This window comes from Stegodyphus dumicola, chromosome 3, assembly GCF_044657685.1.
Source record: "Stegodyphus dumicola isolate Sdum_Otavi_A_Nest chromosome 3, ASM4465768v1".
NCBI classification, from domain to species: Eukaryota; Metazoa; Arthropoda; class Arachnida; order Araneae; family Eresidae; genus Stegodyphus; species Stegodyphus dumicola.
The window spans coordinates 188,046,568-188,064,585 of record NC_140770.1 but is presented as its reverse complement, the minus strand read 5'-3'; positions in this window follow the sequence as shown (position 1 = coordinate 188,064,585).

Genomic DNA, 18,018 nt, shown 5'->3' with positions numbered 1-18,018 from the left:
GTTAGGCGAGATAAATACATACGTACGAGTACATATGCCACGGAAAAGATCTCTTCTGAATCCATTTTAAATCAGTTTTATAATTCGTTTGGGACAGATGTCATGCAAAAACGTCGTTAAATTTCATTCGATAGCGGTCAAAATGGATATTTTTGTTAAGATATGATACTCGAAATTTTTCGCGATTACAATACTCCCTTATTACTTCGTACAAGAAAGTAAAAATGCTGTGAAAGCCATGATTTTTCGGGTATCTGGAGGAATGATAGATAGTAATGTCAATAAGAAAGGAAAAAAATTCAAAGTTCAGCTTCAAGGAGAAAAATGATTCAAAATACATACCCAAGTAAAAAATTGAATGTTTTTGAATGTTGCAAAAGTTGGAAGAGAAAATAAATAATATTCCTAGAAACATCTGTTTTTCCCCCAAAATTAAAGCATTTTCAAAACCGAATGCTGAATTAATAAAACATTAAATTAATAATTCAAAGAATTAAATAAAAATTAAGATTTTCCTAAATAAGAAAAATAATTAACTTGATTTCAAATACTATCAACACAACAGTTTCGATAGTTTTACGGAACATCATCCTTAGCTACCAAAGGGCAAACAGGACTAGACTGGAAGTAAGCTACTGGCACCATCTGTTTATGAAACAAGGAAACTAAAACATAATTTCTTTAAAGGCTGAAGTTACAGATGGGTTGAAATTAGGGTCAAGAGAGATTTTTTTAATGCGAAACGCCTCTAGAAAATCTAATTCACCAATTGAAGATGATTTTTGAATATTTTTGGCTGCAGAAAAATGGAAAGTGTGATTTTCGGGCCAAAAATGCTGGGCAACAGAGGACTTCTATGTTTCTGTTTTCCTAACATATGCCTAATGTTCTTTAATTCGAAATTTTAAGGCTCTCTTAGTTTGACCAATGTAAATTAAACGACACTAGCAAGGAATGCTGTAAATACCCCATGATTTCATATCCGGAATGGGGTCTTTAGTATGGAACTGGGAATTTTATTGATAGCAGAATGAACGACCTGAAAGTCAAATTTCTGTAAAATGCATGCACTCTTATAGCTAACTGATGGAAAGCAAGGAATGACAACAGAATTCTTATAATCACTTAAAACAAGAATGTCCTTTTTGATATGTTGAGAAGAGAATTTTATAACTTCTTGGTTAATAAATGTTGGGTCAAAAGCCACTATTAGTAGCTATTGCTTTCAAATAATTTAGTTCTGGATCAAGGGCTAATCTAGACGAGAAAATTGAAGTGCACGGAAAACAAAGGAATAAAATTAAGCTAACTTTTGTTTAGTGGGATGACATGATTTGAAGTGCGGTGGAAAGCAAACGAATGAAGGTTTATAGTAAACAGTAGTACGGAAGTTGGATGTGTTACTTGCGACCAAAATGTCGAGGAACGAAAGATAATTGCATATCTCAAGCTCAGAAGTGAACTGCACAGTTGGATCAATGGAATTCATTACTGAAAGACATTTATTTAAATCATTTTTATTACCGTCAAACAGAGTAAAAGTTATAGTGTCTACGTAGCGGAACCATACCGGGAAGTATAAAGTTTCAGATAATTTTGATTCATAATAATGCATGCAGATATCAGCCAGGATGGGGATAAGGGGCTTCCCATAGCTAATTTCTCAGTTTGCTTGTAATACTTATTTTGGAAGACAAAATGCGTTTGCTTCAAACAACGTAATCAGCTCAGCAATTTCGATGCAGGAGAAATGAAATTCACGAAGTCTGGTTTCTAGAAATCTTTTGGCACCCTTCGTCTCATTTGATTCTTGAAATTCCGCTCCTTATCTTTAATTATTTCACACATAAAAAGTTGATCGCCTTTTAATGGGTGTGCGAATCCAAAACTCTTCATAAAAAGGTGATTGTGATTTGGGATTTTTGCATTTTCCAATTCTCTACACTTTTATCTTTCTAAAAATACCATACTTTTATATCTATGAAAATTAGAACTGTAAAAAATCTAGCTTTAATTTTTCATCCGATGTTTGGATAAATAAATATTTTCATATAAAAACGCGTATTTCTGCAAATGTGATTTTTCATGAATGTGATCCTTTCCTCAGGAACTACTGCTCACAGGTATGTAAATTATTTATAGCTTATTTATTATGTTTCCTAATTTGAGTTAAAATAACACGCCGAATAATGATCATTGGAGAAACCAACTTTGGCTGATGAACATAGTTGTGTAGTTAAACCATCGGAACTAGTCCTGAAAACTTTACAAAATATAACGCTAGCTCCTGCTGTTTGACTTCTCCGATAGCGTTTCCTAATGTTTACTAAAATGAGCTTTTTGTGATAAATATGAAAAACAAATGTTACTTTTTTCTGTTTTGAAAAAAAGCGCTAAGTTTTTCTTTGTCTATACAATATTCTATCAATTACTCTAAATCTCAAAATTTTTCGAAAGCTCATTTCAGTATAATCAGAAAGGTATACTCTAATTACACAAAAAATATTAACGTGTATCTGTAGCAAGTTTTGAGAAAAGATGCATCGAATATGGCCAGTTTAACATGGTCGGTATAGGGGGTTCCGACTCCTTTTGGTATACAATTCTAGGCCCTTATTACACTTACAGAATCTGACTCTTTCGGGGAGCATGCAATAAGTTGAAACACTACAGAGAGGGTAAGAAGTGTGTAAAAGACCCAAATAGTGGAATCGAAGACTCTCTTTGTGCTTTCAAAACCAGTCAGCATTTATAGCGTAACTCAAAAATAAGGAATTAAAAATGAAACTAAGTTCAGTATTAAGATAGCCCAAGGAATACATAGAAATGATTAACGCGTACGTTGACTCAATGACTCAAGCCTATACCGGCTTGACAAGCACTATTGGAAAAATAAACCAACGCCGCAAATAGATTGCTATCGTAGAATTCCAAACATTAACGTGGTCCTCTGACGGAGACGGAGCATCCTCTGACTGAATAATCTAGAAATCTCATTCTTGCTCTTTCTACCTCATTTGAATACACGTGGACTAAAATTTGCATTCTGGCATAAAAAAAAGGGGTAATGACAATAAAGGTGCTTAACATAAAATAACTGGTTTAATAAAATAAATAAATACTTTACACACTTATTACCATTAAATGATGCATTGTGCAACCTACAGATGCATACTTTATATCACTAACATGGCAGATATATTCCTCATTTATAACGGTAAAATTCTGTTATAAGCGTAATTCTATTACAATAGACATCTCTATATCATAACGGGTTCAAATTTCAAAATTTTATTTTTAAATAACTTTGAAAACAGGCCACCCTGATTCATTACTGAGGACATTTTAAACTGGAAAAAGTGCCAACAATCTCGGATACCGTGCAGATTGACATCTTCAAGACATTCTCTGCTACGGTAGCTTTTTACAAGAAGAAAAGAAAAAAATGAGAATTATGGCGTGATATATCATCCTATGTCAACTTGCTTGCTCCGTCTTCGGAAGCTCGTAATTTGAGATCCGATTTTTAGGTCATTTTGCAGTGACATCACGCCCATAATACCGCACGTTCTCAGAAGTAAAAAGTTAAAAAAATGTTCCAAAGAAGGCGAAGGAGCGGAGAGGATTGAACAAAGTCATCCATCAAAGTGATTCGTGAAGAATGAAAAAGACGACTGCAGTGAATATGAAAAAACAAATTTAAAAGAAAAATGAGCCCCTTATGCGAGCTTGCAATATGTTTTCTAAAACGGTAAAAGTAAGAGAACGCTTATAATCAGTGTAATGTTTGTCAAACCAATTTATAAATTTTTGATTAACGAACACCCTTTTTCATAGATTTTCCTATGTTATAACTTGCATCTGTCATAATTCTCATCATGATATTTTAGGCAACATGGCATTTATAGCTGTGCACGTATATTGCTCGTGCGACGAATATGTTTATAGAAAATGCAAATAACTTTGCTGGTGATATTGAGGAGAAGTAGTGCATTTGAAATTTTTAGTTAGGATACATGCTGATAAATTATTCACGTATGAATTTTAATTTAGCTTGTCATTGGGATGTCAGAAATATTTCTGTAATTTCTTATATTTTTTTACTTTGTAAATTCTGGATTAGTCAGTATAATATTCCGTCCTAAATTCCCTCTCAGAATACACATATATATATAATCTTACTATATAAACTTACAGATATATGCAGATAATACATGCCTGTAAAGATATAAACTGTCTGTTAAATTAACTCAGTACAAAATCACAAGTACAGTACTCGCAAAGTTTTTAGTTACCTTATTTGTCCGATTGAAATTGTGTAATTAGAATAAATTATAGAATTATTTAAATATTACGCCTTGCAGTGATACACTTCGACGAAAAGAGTAATTATTAATAATATTTTTATATAGTCAAATAGAGTTAAACATTTTTGTTAATCAAGTGCCAGCCTGTTGGCCATTAAGTCATTAGACTGCGTGATCTCCAATATTTTTCCACAAGACAAATGAAATGAGATAATGGGGAGTATTCGTCAACGTGAACAGCAGTCAGTTGACTGTGTTCTGTGTTTGCTCAGTTGAGCACAAAACAAACACAGAAAAGTCGGCAATATTAAAACAAAATAAATGGGCACAGAGACAGTTGTGTCCAATCAACAGTCTAAAAGTGGCCCCTGCAGCTGTACGAGAAGCATCCGGAACAAGATGGGAATTAGTGTTGAAGACGCTCCAGGAATAGAAAGATTGAGCAGACACTGTATGAAAGAACTGTTCTGAAGATTTGTTTAATATCCAGGTTTGAAGAATGAAAGGGAAAATTTCTATTTGATTTCTCAATTAAATTTCAACTTCTCTGCAAAAATGTTCTCATTTCCCTCAGTACCTTTTCTCATTTCCCTCAGTACCATAGTGGGAGGGTACACACTGGATAGATACTTTACATTGAACTCTCTCAAGCTGAAATCTACCCTGCTTTTATTTTCCTGATTAGATATTAAAACCTGAACAGTAGATGTTGAATCGGGGAAGATCACAGCGCTCTCAAAGAAATTCTGGCAAATTGAAAGTTGAAGTATTACATAAATTAATTCCAGCTCCACATCAAAATGAGTCGTGAAATTTTCGACTGCCGAATAAAAACAAAAACGTTCACAAAAAATACCAGCGCTAGCTTCTTGGGTAAAGTCCGTAAAGGAACCACCTGCGTAAATATGAAACCATTCAATAATTAGATTAGAGATCGTGGATGGTTTCCAGAGCAATCGCGCGGAGAATTTCAGGACAGCAGTCTGGCATTTTAGTTAAACAAATGCAAACAATAAATATACAGATATAATATTTCTAGTTGTAAATTTTGGTTTAGGCTAATATGTAGTAGTTTAATAGAAGTCAATAAAACTGTAAAGGGGAAGTAAAAATTATTTTTATATCTTTAAAAAATGATGGAATAGGAAATCAGAAGAGTTTTTCTCCTTGGAACAATGATTTGTATTCACGTTTCCAAAGTTATTTTCAAACTAGATTTTACTTCCTGCATTTTTCATAAGTAATATTTCTTTCAAAATGTGTAAAATGTACTTTGTAAAAAGGTGCATTTCATCCTTAACAATTTAATTCAGTTGAAATTTTATGTTCTTAATGTTTCAAATAATCATCTTCCAAAACAGGCTGCTAATAAAACAGCTTCGTTCTGTTAAGGATTGAGTTAAATTCTAACATTACATGAATAAATCTGGTTAATCAACATTGCGATTACTTTTAGACTCTGCTTTTTCTTCTTTGTATTATGCGGTGTTTCTCCCGCCTTCTTAGATGCATTCGTGGTGTAACGGTCAGCACTCTCGGCGGGTATTCGAGAGGTTCGAGTTCCGGCGAGTTTATTGCTTATTTTTCATTTCTTCTGCTTCGAAATAACCTAATATCTGCACAGTGGCTCCCGAACCAAATAAGGTGGTGGATGATGATTCTCCACCAATAGGATTTAGTGAATGGGTCCCCTAATCCCCCGTCGCCCTTTAAAAGCGGGAGTATATAATGTATTTTTCCCGCCTCCTCAGCAATGTCTTCGTAGCGTAGTTGTCAGCATACTCGGCGTATATTCGAGAAGTCCAAGGTTGGAGATTTTTCATCTTTCGTGCTTCGAAATAATCTAATGTCTCCAAAGTATTATTATATAAAGTAACATTACTTTTTAATTTATCAGAAGACATTTAATTTTTAAAGTTTTAGAAACACAGAAAGTCGTAAGATTCCAAGCTAGCTGTTATGTACCGTATTCATTTTAAAGCAATTGGATATATACTGCAAGGCGAATTGAGTAAGACGTAAGCAACAGATGGCAAGGCAAAGTATTACAAGCCAAGGAGTTAAATTCCAGTGTTTGCTGGCTGTATATATTGTGAAGAATTTTTTTTTCTCACTGGACTCACCGCGTATCTTTTTGGTAAAACTGGAAGAACGTCCGGGTAGCATGGCTGCATTTTTATGTTTTTTTCATTGGTGCAAACTAGTATCTAATTTCTATTTTTTATATAATGTGCTTACATGTTTTATATGTGTTATATATGTGCTTTTTTATGTGTTTTACAAGTGTTTTGTATGTATCTTTATATGTGCAAGTGTATGTACTTGTATGTGTATGTATATGCTGTAATTAGTGTCTAACAGTGTCTAACAAACCAAGATGTAACAAATCATCCGCCTATCGATCAAAACTAATGTATTCCTAAGACGCCTCTGTATGGCCATGTACAATTACGTAAAATTCTTCAATAAACTCCCAAGGTGGTCTCATGAGGCTCCTGGGAGTTGCTGACACTAGATAGGGGAGGGCGCGGGACATATGCCTGTTTACCTCTGTTAAACATCAGGCGTCCCCGTCCTCCGTCACCTGTCACCTGCATTGCGGCAACAGAAAAGAAAAAGGGTACTTGGTGAAAAAATTTTTTCTTGTTGCCACCTAAGAGAAGATATTAAGAAAAACTCATAGGAACGTTCTGTTAATTTGGATGAAATATTTTAATTTCAATTTGCTAAGTCATGGTATATTTTTCATTCTTTCTGAAAGGATAAATGTTCTACCTGTAGAATGTTTGTTTGAGCTACATTTTCGGTTCTCTTATCCCGACAGTGATAAATATACTACTAAAATATGCTCACGAATTCAGATTTAAAACCCATATCAAACTGATAAAGATTATGAACAAATGCAATTGGAACAAACGGTATTATTGATTATTAATTTGAACATGGATGCTAAGAAATTTTGTTTCTTGACCAAAACCCTTAACTCAGATTTTCACCTGAAGAGCGTTATATTTTTAATGCGAGATATATGCAAGTGAGATTCTTTTAGAGCACTGAGTCTACGGTTAGTCTATAGCAGGGATGTCCTCACGAGACACATGCAGCTCTTCCTGGGGAGTGGTGTGGCACTCATGCAAATAAAATATCTGCATGGAATATGGTAAACTAAATCTACTGAATTCTAAAAAAAATTTATTTATTTATTTCATTTTTTTACATATTAAACATATATATTTCATTTACTTCTTGTTAATTAAGAAACTTTATAAAGTTAGTCAAACATTTAAAAACATATTCTACTAATTTTATCAAGCAATTTTGTAAAGAAAATCTTTAAAAGTTAGATTGCTTGTAGATTCTTTACTAATGGATAGACATATGCTTTATAGGAACGGTAGTACAAAATTTCTGGGTCATTACGATCTGTGTGAGGAAATGAAAACGTATGTGATGCATGAGAAACATTTAATGTTATTATACAATTTGTTCCACGTTAAAAAAAAATTTATAAAATTTAGAAGTTGATTCGACGTTCGAATTGAGGAGAAATTTACAGCAGCTGGAAACTTCGGGAATTTCTGATAAATTTGAAGACAGTCTGCTCTAGAAAATTTCGAAAATGCTTAAAATTTGAGGGCAAACGTATTTGAAGGCCTGAAGGGGAATTACTTGATAATTCTGAGGTATCAAAAGAACAATTCTTTATAACGCAAATTTAAGAGGAATCTGAAATTTCACGAAGGCTGTGACAGATCAACATTTATACAAAGGTATTACGGAAGAATCGTAATATTTAAGAACTAAAACATAGGCCTTTATACCGCGTCATATTGTAGCTAGAGAAAACAAGTACACTACGAAACTCCGAGCTGTCTTCGACACATCATCACATGCTGAAGACAAACTGTTATTGAATAAAAGTTTAGAATTAGATGTTTCGTTCCATTTGAAACTTTTTTGATTATTTTAGAAATAATGTAAGTATGGACTTGTGGCTATCCACACTAACAACAGCTTCTTAACATCTCTTGTGCTTGGCAGTAACGGTAACTCTTTTTGGCCACATTAAGTTTCTTAATTTCTTCCTTCTTCTTCAGAATAGTGCATATCGTTGATGTAGAACGGCCGTAAGCCTTCACCAATTCCGTCACTCTTACACCACATTTATGTTTATCTATGATTTCTTTCTTAATTTCAACGGCCATGGCTTTCTTTTTTTTTTCTTTGCAGAACTAGCGAAGGCAACAATCTTCTTGGGAGGCATCGTGAAATGATTATTTTCAAGTTAAATGTAAAAAGCAATTAACTCACAAGCGCAAGTCGAGCCGGATCGAAAAATAGCTCCAAACATACCAACAGCCTGGCTCATTGCTTGTTACTCGAGTCAATGCTCGTATTTAGAAATTAATGTTTCGCTCATACTTTCCTCGTATCTCGAATTTCTCGTACATAGGTGCTCGTATCTCGAAGTTCACCTGTAACCATGTCAGCTCTGGAACAAATTGAACTTTATAAGACATTGATTCTTTTGTAGTGAAAAGCCAATGCTATGGGCTTAACAATTCTTTTCAGTTTTTGAATTCTTTATGGAATAGTCCATAAAGAAGCTGTTTTACAGATTAAAGATTTTAAAAAAAGATTAAAAAATGAAATTTAATGCTCTTCCAAAATTTAAAACTTGTAGAAACATTAGGTAATTTGGAAGCAGGAAAGACGAAAAATGAGCAACCGCCTTCGCCGGGAATCGAACCGTGGTCCTCTGGAATACGCCCCCAGTGTTCAGACCACCACATCACGAAGGCATGTCAAGAAGGCGGGATAAATACCTTATAAACTCATACGACGATGCAGAAAGTTGTCCTATCGCTTCTCTTTAATGCTCTAATTCAATGCTGCACGAATTTGAATTCTGTTAAACGACTTCTATATCGGAAGACCAAATTATACTTAGCCCCGACGTAAGAGAAAATATATAGATATAAACATATTTTGATTATTTCTTAATTGGTACCGCAATAACACTAATAAAAATATAAATTAATCTTGTGGTGCGTAATTAACCCAAAATTGGATAAAAAACAAACTTTAACTTATCCATGCAAGTAGTGCCAAAAAAAGTAACATCTTCACATGTGAAACCGATATTTATTAATATACTTAATGTTGTAGTATACATTTAGACACATATTCATCACAGCGAAAACTAAGTAAGCACAAGTCACATGATGACATTCGCGTACTTAGTAGTAGAAGAGGATGGCATCGAAGTAAGTATAAAATATTGCAATATCCCAAGAGTCATAAATTATTTTTTGATGAACACAGAATATTGTAGGACCTGATAGGAATGAAAAATGTCCAGCTATTTTTTTAACCAATATACACCACTAAGTCCACCTGCCATCTCGAAATAAAAATGGCGCAATAACTTCCCTCCTAAATTGAATTGAATCCTGAATTTGCGATATAGTCTTCATACTAGCAAAATGTTCGGTTGCAGTTTTCATGATGGACAAACATTCGAAATGCTCACGGGTTAAACTAAGTAATGATTACATGAAGAAGCACGAAATCGTATTACTGAAAAACGTCATAACGAATCAGCAAGGGAAAAGTCGCCACACATTTCTAACTCCTTACGTGCGCGCTAGATTCATCCAAGAGATAAGAAAGGCAGCACAGCGTAAGAGTAAAACCCTTATCACATAAAGCGATGGTCCCTGCTCACCGGAAATCGAAACACACGGACTTTTAGAACTAGCGTGCAGACCATTACAACACGAAGGCACACTAAGAAGGCTGGAGGAATACCTTATATACTCCCCCTTTTAAAGGGCGACTGAGATTTTTAGGGGACACAATCGCCAAATCCTGAGTGTGGAGAATCATCATCCACGACCCTTTTAGTTCGGGCGAGACTGTAGAGACATTAGGTATGTTTTTTGAAGCAGGCAAGATGAAAATAGAGCAACGCCTTCGCCGGGAATCGAACCACGGACCTCTGGAATACGCCCCAGCATACAGACAACTACACCACGAAGGTACGCTAAGAAGGTGGAAGAAATACCTTATAACCTTAGCGGAAGAAATCGAAATTACAGGAAAGAATTAAGATAAAGTTAAGTGTGTTACTCCATTAACCTTACGAGAATTTAGTCGATATTCATAAATGTTTTAAGTCTTAATGAATTTCTTTATGTTTGGTTATGTTGTGTAAAAATAATGTAAATATAGAGATTTTCGTGTATGTAATTAGCATGCATATGCAATACAGACTTCGTATTCATACAGCTTCAGATGTATGTAAATTTTAAGCAGTCGGAAGCTAATTTTAGGTATTCCTACTTCAAATAATTCATAAATTTTGTTTACATATTCAGTTTTTTTATATTCAACTACAAAGTTTAAAAGTTTTGGCAGCTCATATTTTTTCTCACATTTTGCTGTTTATACCAGATAAAATATTCTCCGGTAGTCTTCTTCAACATAAATAATCATTATGACTTCGAAGAAGTTGCAAAGCATGATAAATGTGCTTAAAAGCTTAGCGTAATTTACCAACGTAAAATATATACCATACCTCCAGGGATATTTGGGCGGCAATTTAATTTTTATCTCTACAATCCTTTGCTAGCGTAACATATTGTAAAAACTGTTTTAGAATTAAAAAAAAATACTTTGCTTCGATCCTAAGCACCCTTAAGAAAAAATAAACTATAAAAATGTTTCCAATAATTTAAGTACTTTAAGAAAGAAATTTCTCTCAGTTATTTTTTCCTTAGCTTAATGCAGGTATGAGCTTTATCTTTTTACCACGAAAGACTACTTTAAAATTTTAATTTTTTCTCATGTATTGGACATCAGTTAAAAGTTTTTAACACTTTTCATATTTCGCACTCAAAAATACACTCGAAATATACGCTGCGCATTATTAACTTCGGTATAGTCTATGTTGATGCAAAATTTGAAAAAAAGCGCTAAGAGCTACCTAATCTTCTTCACGCATGACTTAAATCGAAAAGATAAGTTTTCAGCATACTTTATCCAAGGTTCTTTTACCTAGTTTTATTCCTAAGCGAAGTTCATGCGCTATACAGATTCTCAAAGGAGGTCGAAATGTAAAAAGAAGCAAACACATTTTGGGCCACTGGCGAAAAGCACATTTTATGACGGCAATTCGTGAACAAAGTTTGCTGGGGAAGAAGAATGCATTCATTTTACCTTCGGAAAGTCCATTCTGTTTCGTCGGCGAGGAAATGCATTTCGAAAAAGGAAATAAAAAGTTTTTTTCCCAGATTTGTTTACTGAGATAAAACTTCGAGAAGCAATAACGTGCGGTATATGTAATTAAAACATTTTTCTGCTGTATCTTTAACACATCGCATTTTCATAATTGTGTATTTAAGTTCTACACCCATATTTATACCCGCAATATTCCTTTTACCTATTTCGAATATAGAATTTGTGATTTCTTAAATTATTTAATCTTACATTTATTTAACTTTTTCGTCTCAATCCATTGGGCAAAGAAATTAAAATATAAAATACGAAACTCATTCATTAGTTAAGTTGCTGAGTCAATCATTTATAACTTTTGCTAACAATTAGATTTCAGATAAATGCTATCCTCTTCTTCTTGGTTCTGGTCCCAATATTCGCTCAGATTAGGGCATTTAGGCAAATATAACGACAAAAGATCTAATTTAAAAGTAAGAAGTTAATTTTAGCTCTAGTACTATTAAAACTTTCTCCTGGTTTGTGCAGTTTTGACGGAGTAAACGTTTCGTTTGTAATTATGAGCGGAAGCGGAGACTTATTTGCTCTGCCTTAGTAAGCTGAAGCGTTGGCAAAAACGACTGATAAAAATATCTGTTAAACTTTTTAAGTTGCGTTTATATTGAGGAAACAAAGTAAACATTCGCAAAGGAAAATAACTCACCAAAGCAGTTAGATAATGTATCGTCAGTTACTAGATTGTAAGGTCAGATCTAAGTTATTTTCGCAATACAGAATTTGTCTTTATATGCAAATTGGTATGAATTGTAAACACATTCTATGATATTAATGGAAAAAAATCCTATATCAGAGAATGGTGTCTAAGATTTTTTTTTAAATTACTTACGTTAATCATATGGCCACGTAATTTTTATTTTTATAGAAATTAACTGGGTATTCAAAGTCGAGCTAAATAAGATTCTGCTATGTGTTATATGTTTTAGTCATAAGGATATTTAAGTTTTTAAATCTGATAGTTTATTACTCATTTTACTTTTCCGGAATAAATTTAACTTCTTAAAAAATATTCCAACTATCGTTATCACAACATACAATACAATATTTATATTCATAAGCAAACCCTCTCTATTAAAGCTGGGAAAGCTGCCAAATTTCAGCAACCCCAAAAAGTCCAAAAGAGAAATATTACTTTTTTTTGCCATTATAGCTAATGAAACTTTGTTTGGGGATGATAAATTAATGTTTCTAATTATCTAAATATCTTGCCTGCAATGCTTCATTTGAAGTAACAAAACAAATAAAAATTCAGCATCCTGTATAGAAGTATCAATCATTAAACTATCTTCTTCTCAGTAAAGAAACGAGCATATTCCAGGTTCAAAAAACGTATTTTTTATTAAGGTTTAAGATTTAAAACATTTCATAAGTGACCCGATTTCCCAGTTTACCATTTTAGTATAGGTTTTGATATAAAAAGGGAATAATTTTGTAATCAATTGTTAATTTAGTAACACGTGCCTAACTCCACGTAAAGTATCTTTGATGTATGTATAGATGAACATATTTTCGTAAATGGTGTGTCTATTTCTTTTATGTTCATGCATTGTCTGCTTCCGAAGTACCTAATGGTAAAGTCCTACAAAACGAACTGGTACATGAAATATTTACGGGGAAGATCCAGCCTCTAGATATTCATTTTTCAGACACTACAAATCTTTTGTTCATTAAATAACAGGCACAATCATTATCGAGACACAGGAGCACATTTGACTTCGCGATAGTTTCCTAGCAGTCCTTTTGCTCACTATATGAATTCAGCGCTCTTCGTTTCAAGAACTTGATTAAGTATGCTTTTCTCTTTGGTTGGTTTGCAGATACTTGGACAACGAACCTCGAATGTGAATGGCGCCAACTGCTTCGATGGGTTACTGCTTCGATTCATTGACAAATAATGAGTGTGCAAAGTGTGAGGCTATCGCTCTTGTAAAATGTGTCCATTGTGAATTGCCCTTCTGTCTGTCTCACTGTTTATTTGATGAATTGCACATTGATTGTCTCTTGTAATAGATTTTGTTTGAAGTCAATAACAAGTCACATTTTTAACTTTCCAACGTATAATGTTTCTTTTCAACGTATCGTTTCTTTCTTTATATTGATATCCCCACCTTCTTACAAACCATATTATTAGTTTATGTAAACACATGAAATGAGTATTTTAGCGACTTTTGGTGTCATGTTTCCAACACTTTTCTGATACTTTGTGGGCCCTCTACCTCCTAAACGCTTGTCCCTCTGCTCCTAAGATTTCCCAGTTCTTCTACTTGTGACATAAGCTTTCGGAAAATATATGGTTTTCTAGGAAACCAGTATCAAAGGAAAGAAGATTTATTTGTGAGCAGAAAACAACAAGTTATTTTGTAAAATCCTAATTAAAATATTTCAGAACGGTTCTCACAGTTTAAGATTTAAAAGCAGCATAAGAAAACTTGTATAAATAAAGAAAATTTCGTATGCAAACTTGAGCTCTTGGCTTAAGAAATTAACTTTCCTAAGACGGCAAAAGATGCATTCTTTCACTCAGAGCTACAACACTTTGAATTCATTACCAAATATTCACAACTGATGATCACAAAATGATTTTTACCTAGTGTTCTGTTGTAGTTAAAAGGATTATACCTTTCAGAGAGAAATATTTTATTTAATCTAACTAAGAAACGGTTAAACTTAATAAAGTTTTATCATTATCACATATGGGGGATCTGCACTACATAGTACTATGTAAAGAAATTTTTAAACTTAAGTAAATACTATGTTTCGGTAATTATATTTTCAAAATAATTTAATTTAATAAATAACCGTCTCGCGCTCTAGAGATATTTTTTTTCCTGTACAACGTTGCCATTGCTCTCATTGAAATCGCTGAGTTTGTTAATCAAAAATTCGTTAAAGGTTTACAAAATATGAAATAGATAAGACAAACACGAAATTCAAAATTCGATCTTTCATTTGCACATGTTCGGGTGGAGGAATACGTTACTCAAAACTTGTTGGCTCTGGGTACCTTTTTTTCTATAATACGAGAAACATACCTACATTCATGCAGATTCTTCGTTATTTAACTTCGTTAAATATAATACAGGGTAATAATATTTGGTGGTAAAAATTTGGAAAATGATACAACGTATTTAAGTTTTTCGACGCAAAATGCCTTTTCAGGACTAATATCCCATTCGGTGCTAACATCTCTTTTGGGTTAAAAATATATAAGATCATTCTATCGAAAATATTTAGTACTTTTAATTGAATAGATCGCAAATGAAATGCATTTTTTAATTAAATGAATCCGATTCAAACGTAAGTAACAGATAATCTTAAAAATCGCATCTTTTGCTTTCAGATAACTTTATTTGTTCATCCCCAACAATCAGATAAAATTTTAAAGACGCATATCTTATATTTTTCCGGATGGCAACACAGTCGAATGAAAAATGAAACAATGCATTTTTCGTGATTCGATGCAAAGTCTCATTTCAATACTAGTAGCACTTTGGGGCTAAAAGTTTATACATAACTTTCTATCTGTGCCTGCATTAAGTATGAGTTTTGTTCATTACGTATGAGTTTTATTCTCTCTCGGAGTATTTGATGCAAACATATTTGGGCACAGATTGACATATTTGATCTAACACAGTAGCAGAAAGCTTTCATATGTTACTCAATAGCACCTACTAACCAGCTCAGTGCGAGATTTGGGAACACACACACATTATATTACAAAGTCTGTTAATTTCGGTCTCTTCTACATAATTTTATATATGTAGGAATCATGGACGACCGTTGCTGACCTAGAATACCTAGCAAGGTGACGTCATCCCAGCTTAGGACAGTGCGGAGCAGTCGAGACAATTCGAGATAGCGTCCAGACGTGGAGAGGAGCGGAGGCAAGCAGACGGCTTGTAAATCCTTCAAGAGTTGGTGGAAACAGACGATTTCCTTCGATGTTTAAGTTCCCTGTAGCCAAGCTGATCATATTATCTGATCTGTGGATGTTACGAGTGTGTTAGAAATGCTCATCGTTGCATGAATCCTGTGTGGACTGAGTATAACTATCATGGCATCACCTGCAATATTAATTTTTACTTTAAATAAAAAAATAATAAAAGGTAATTTTATTACTTTTATCTATTCCTTATTAGTAAAATAAAGCATTTAATAATGCAATACTCGAGCTCTATAGTGTTTGTTTTGAAAGTAAATGCTACAAAATTTGGCGACCAACCTTGGCGCGAACTCAGTGAACTCGAAAGTGTGCGAATAGTATTCTGAACTGTGTATTGACTGAATTTATTGGACTGTTGTTACAAGTCGTTGGATTTATTGTATTACCGTTTAAGCGTTTGGATTATCAATTGAACACGATCATCTGCCGGGCGAGTATAAAATCTTCTTTCCAATATGAAGTTAATAGAAATTCCAGAATTGGAAGCAGCTTTAAAGAACAGTAAAAGTTCTAAAATCGAAAGTTTGCATAAGCTTATTTTTAATACTGATGGAGACCGAAATAACCGGAAAAGATTACGTTAATTTTCTGGCTTTATATTTAAACCAGATTCTGAAAAATTGAATAAGAAAATACATACAGTGCAGAATAGTTTTTCTTTGAACGAGTTAATTAAAGTTTATAATGTACTCTGCATAAATTCAGAGGGATCAAAAACTCAAGTAGTAACCCGAATTGTCTCTTTTCTATGTGATTTGTCTGTGTTATTTGAAAATATTTTGCATGAAGAAAATAGTGATATTGAAAATGAAACTGTTAATAAAATTTCTGAAATAATGCTTGATGATAATCAAAGAGACAATCCTGGTTTTAACGAGTCTCAAGTGAATAACAGTATGCAGCTTCCAATTCAAGATCATTTGAAACCTCATCTAATTTTTTCAGGTATTGAAAGTATCGTTAATCCTTTTTCTGGTAATGCATATGAAAATGTTGATAAATGGATTGATGAATTTGAAGATGTCATAATTTCTTTGAAATTGAGTGATTTGCATAAATTAATTTTTGCTAAAAGATCATTAAAAGGTAAAGCGAAACTATTTATTCAGAGTGAACCTAAAGTTAATGACTGGTGTAAGTTAAAAAAACTTTTGAAATCAGAATTTGGTAAAGCTTTTAATTCAGCTGAATTGCATGAAATGTTATGTAAGCGTAAATTAATGCCTAATGAATCTTTAGATGAGCATTTTTTGAAAATGAAAGAAATGTGTTCGCAAGGTAACATTGAATATGCTTCATTAATTAAATATGTTATTGATGGTATTCCCGATTCTGTGATGAGGAAAACTATACTGTATGGTTGTGAAACAATATCTGAATTTAAACAGAGGCTAAAAATTTATGATAGAATGAGATCGGACAATGATAAGTTTAAAAATCAGAAACCGAAAGTAGACACTCAAGTTAAAGATAGAAGTAAGCTTGCATTATCAAACCGAAATCAATCTGACGTTAATAAGGTCAAATGTTTTATTTGCGAGGAATTTGGGCATAAAGCATCTCACTGTATAAACAAATCGAATGGGATAAAATGTTTTAAATACAAAAAGTTTGGTTATAAATCGACTGACTATCAAACCCAAAACCCCGAAAAACAAGCTTCTTTAGCTCAAATTTCTGATCATAGTATAATATGAAGACTGTAGAATAGTCTTGTTGACACTGGTTCAGATGTTACAATATGCAGTGTAAAGTTACATAAGCAAATTGATTCTCCAAATTTGAATCTTAGCGATACCACATTAAAAGGAATTGAATCAAAGCAAACGTATCCATCAATCAAAGCAAACGTATTTTTTATTTCTGATATTTTAATTGATGGTTTTTCACTTTCACAAAATTTATGTGGTCAAGTGGTTATGTAATCAAATTGCAATAGGTTTAGATTTAATGAATCAGTTTAACTTCTCTTTTACCCAGAACGGCCTTCAAATAATTTCTCATCGGAATAAAAGTAATGTAAACTTGATAACTGCTGAGTCATCTCGAAATGCTAACGTTCGTTGCGTTATGAGAAATTTGAATATCTCTGTGTCATTGAAAAAAGTTTATGATCTTTCGCAATCGCCTGGCTTCTCCGTTAATCTAAACAAAAACCCCGAAAGCGGAACTAGCTCGAAATGTAATTACCTTTCACATCTGGTGAATGTTATTTCTGTCAACGACATTGATTTATCGCATGTTTTGATTGTGGAATATAAAGAAAAACTGTGTAAATTAATTAATTCGTACCAACCTCGGAAAAATAGGCAATGTGACTTTAAGATGCAAATAAATTTATGCGATGAAATCCCTGTCTATCAAAATAGAAAATACATGTCTTTCGCGGAACAAAAAAAATTGTTGACGACCAAATTACAGAATGATTGAAAGAGGGTATAATAAAGCCTAGCAATTCTAATTATTCGGCGCCTA